Raw genomic sequence first — 4,772 nt, 5'->3', positions numbered from 1 at the left:
CGTACGGTAACGGTACGACGACGACGAGAGAGAACGACGAAGTAGAAGGACGAGAAGACGAGACGAGAGAGAGAGAGAGAGAGNGAGACGAGAGNANGAGAGAGAGAGAGAGAAAGAGAGGAGCTCCGTTGTCATGGCGACCGTATCGATCCTCGCGGGTCGCGGAGATATGTACGAAACGATTCGCAGTTAGCGAATTCTATCCTGGCGCGTTAATACGAGTAGGCTCTGCCGCAGTTGCGAGTTGTGCCACATCGAACCTCGCACATATTCGCACGCGATACCCGAGAGTTAGGCGAGCGAGAGCAAGCGCGCCCGGGCCCAGCCGCAAATTAATTCTCGTGTCCCCGAGGCGAATAGTCGTCCGTTTCGGCTCCCGCTCTCGCTCTTGGAAATTCATCCTGAGAATCCGATGCGATTCGGTTCGACTTGCAATGTCGTGAAAATTCGATGTATTGTTATGCTCGTTGATATCGGAAACTCGGGGGACACTAAAAATTGTATTCCATACAAAAATTTCCTTTCATTCTTCCTCTCATATACTATTAAATTCATATTATTAAATTATACCCAATTTGCATTATTTTTAATTATTTCTGTAGGTTTATTGAATTGTCATTGTTCCTATTCAATGTATCATTAACTTATCCATAACAATGGAGTTGAACCATTTGACTAAAAAAAATGTATTAAATTTAACAAATTTAATTTATTATTTACTAAATGCATACGTAATACAGACGTTGTTTACTTCAAAACCAATCACAGAATTAATTTATATTGACATACAAAAAAGTTAAAAATAACAAAACATTATTTAATTAAGTTATCATTGCTTCTTTGATATCTAATAGTGTATTTAATAATAGCTAATAATGCCCGTTTCTACTAATTAGATTGACTTCAATTTTGGTTCTTCTTCATCTTTTTCTAATTCTATAAAACATTAGAACTTGTTTGCTCGATTTGTTTTGCCTGATTCCATTAACATAAATTAATTGTGTGTGTGTGGTTCAAATTATTCTTCATCTTTTTTTAAATCTAAACATTAAAAAGAACAAGTTGAACCGAGATTAAAGTTAATCTACATTGATGGAAATTAATTCACACTTTTTTTATAGTTTTTTTCTCATCTTTTTCTAATTCTAATTTTTGATAGTAGCAAAACAGGAATATTAAACTGATTATGAAATTAAAATTACTCTATACATTGATGGAAACAAATATAATAATGTTGAATTCGAATTCTTATGTCGTCATTAAACTCCTCGTATACATAAGTAAACCAGTGAAGAATAAGCGAGAATGTTTTGAATTGTTTGATGTACGATGGATGCTTTCGATGTCGTAACGAAAACAAGCGCGCGACGAAACTGGAACGGTGGAATTAAATTACATATCTTGACAGGTGCAACGGCTGATCCTACGATCAAGCCGATTCCTCGCCTCGGCCGGCTGTTGAGTCAAGGTTGCATTTATGTTCCAGGTACAAAACGTTTCATTTTCCATTAAAAGCGTTTTTTTTTCTTTCAAAATTAACTTAGGCCCTCAATTCCATGGGACTATTACAAGCTGCATCCGATGTTAAATGTCAAAATTTCTCTTCGCGAAGATAAATTATCTCTTTGCCCTAGAATTCATTATCAATAATGTTTTCCAAGTAATAAATTATCTTTCGGTTTAAAGCTGTTTGTATATTTATTATTTCTGCATATTACATTATGATCGATACTATAATTAAGTTAATACTACGATCGATATTAATTAAGTTAATATTACGAGCGCGATATTGAAAATTTATTATAACAAATATTATATTTATTATATTGTATTATATTGTATAAAAACAACAGCAAAACTGTCATGCGTTGCGTGAAAATGCCTCTCGAGTTTATTTAGTACGGACTAGTAGCAATGAGGTCGTTGAACTTCCGGCATTTCCACCGTACGACGTCACCGTCGGCATTATCGCTTGAAGGATAGTTATCTCTCCTGTCGCAGGATCTCCCTACCTAAATTGCCGATAGAAAAGATAACGACCATAACTGACAAAGAGCCGCTTGCGCAAAGGAGTAAACTTTCCGTGTGATACCGCGATCAGAAAATTGATAGAAAGCGAAGATATGCTCGCTGGTTTTATCAGAAAGATCGTTCGAATTTTCATCGATATGATTATTAATGTTTTGTTTAGAAAAGATATTTTTATATTTAGTTACATCGCGTGTGAATTGTACATTTGAAATTCCATAAGCTGGAACTCATAATGATAACGACATACAATGAATTATGGATAATTCATCCTGGAAAAAAACTAGATTGGTCTATTAGCTCTCTATTTGCAATCATATTTTTATTCCCTATGTTTACAATTTGGAAATTCTATAAATGAAAATTCTGTGCGTCATAGTAAAATCCTCAAATGTAATATCCTCAATTTCTTCTAGTTATAACTTTTTATTCAAAGTACTTAATTTGCGAAAAAGAAAAAAAATTTTAATGTAACTATATATTCTTACATTCTATATATAGAATATACATTATGATGATAGATATACATTAATTGGGAAGAAAATGAAGTATCTTAACTAGTCTGCAATCATATTTTTACTTTTTTTGTCTGCAGTTTGGATCTTTAAATGTAAAAATCTTTATAATAAAAATTAAAATTTGAGCAAAAATGAGGAAAAAAATGGAAATTTGTTAAAAGATATATAATTTTTAGCAATAAGGAGAACTGATTCTGCTCTCCTCTTTCAGAGAGATTTGAGAATAAAATTTGTGTCAAATGACACAAAAGATTTATACAGTCTATCAGAATATTTTCCAATATTGGGCGATTAAAAAAAATTTTTTATTTTACACGACTATACGTAACTTTCATCATGCCGATCTATTTATATTATCGTTTCATTTCTTTTCATTCATCGTTGGTTGTCCTTGCAAGGTGCGAAATTATCGCCGTCTGCCAAAAAGGAATGTTGCCAGTTCGAAGAATATCTTCTTCCAGTTTGACCAGTCGCACTCGGCACAACAAAAGAACTTCTCAGCAACAGACGGTGGATGACCTGCGCCAAGCGATCCGATGTTTTCACAAACGCCAACACGCACACTTGTGCAAACGCATGTGATCCGAGCCACAGGGTCATTTAAAGATCACCACCTCAGCGGGAAGTGGAAAAAAGTGACAGGTCTGTTGTACACCTAACGGCGACTCTGCGCCACATGGGCTCGCAGAACATTTGTTTGTCCTCACCGATGCCTACTGCACGAAATGATGTTGTCCAAGCAAAACTTATTTTTTCATTGGTTGTTCTTCAAAAGATCAACTTCAAAAGATACGTTGCGGATACGATATTTGCATTTGGTTTAAATCAAGAAGAATCCACTATGACAATATCACCTTGAGATTAAATAAATATTTATTCATGATTTACAATTTCATTTTGCTTAATATGTCATTCTCTTACTTGAAAAATGACACAAATAAAAATGAGATTTTCAAATTATTATCATGAATAATAAATTAGGTTTATCGCTAAAACATCACAATTAAAAAAAGTGACATTTAAAAAAATTTTTTTTAATGTTATAACTCAAAAAGGATGGTTAAAAAAAATTGACAAAATTGTCATAATTCAAAAAGAGTGATTTTTTTACGAATTATGAAACGAAAATAATAAAAATATTTGTTCAAATTAGGAATATATTTATTCTTGTTGAGGATATTATTTGATTAGTTAATAATCTTCTGTCAAATTAAAAAATAGGTTTTTCCTTTTTCTGGGAAACTTAATTTTTTAAATTACTTTTGAAGTAAAGGAGCGATATCTATTCTTACATTCACATTTTTGCCGGCAAGAATAAGAACTTTAATAAGATTAATGCAAAGACTCGGAAATCAAAATATTTTATTTTGTTCATTAAAATTAAATTAAAGTTCTGTGACTTCGTCTCCTTTCGAATTTTAGAAAATTTAAAAATAAGTAAAAACGATGTTTCTTTCTCGTTTATATCTCGCTTATATCGAACTACTTAAAAAAGCTCGACTTTTAATGTATTACTTTTAATGTATTACTAAAGAAAGAGGAATCGTCAAAAATTAATGTTTCAGTCATAATTTTCTAAAGAAAGACCTAATCGCTCATTTAGAAGCGAATTTTAAAAACCTTTTCTGACATCAAGTTCGTGTTATATAATAATTATTTGAGATATCCGATCGATACCGTAATTAACTGCGTTGTGGACATAACTATGATTACATATCGTAATCAATATGGGATTACGATCTATATGGTCATTTTGCTAAAGGACTAATTAGAACTCCGTCCTAATTACGGAAAATTAGATTCCGTTGAAATGAATTAGTTTTAATATATTATAGATTATATGTGGTGAACAAAAGTCACAGACACAAGGCTCAATAATGGATAATTTTTTAACCATGATGTATCAAAGGTGTGAAACTTGCATTCACAGAATATTAAATGAACATTAAATAAAAAAATAATATCAATGAAGAGCCAACACTGGTTATGTATAAATTTATTGCAATATTTTTGCATTTTTTGTTCATTACATTATAAGTATATTATGTATAAAAATCATTTCACTGGAGCCAAATTTTCCATATAATTAGCACGAAATTCTTTGCGCAATTTAACAGAGTGTTTAAGATAGAGAGACTGTTCCGCATACTGATAAACTTCTCTCTCTCTCTCTCTNCNCTCTNTCTCTCTNTNTNTNTNTTCTNTNTATNTACTACTTACTACTAC

The sequence above is a fragment of the Atta cephalotes genome (genome assembly GCF_000143395.1).
Source record: "Atta cephalotes unplaced genomic scaffold scaffold00004, whole genome shotgun sequence".
Lineage (NCBI taxonomy): Eukaryota > Metazoa > Arthropoda > Insecta > Hymenoptera > Formicidae > Atta > Atta cephalotes.
This window is presented reverse-complemented; position numbering follows the sequence as displayed.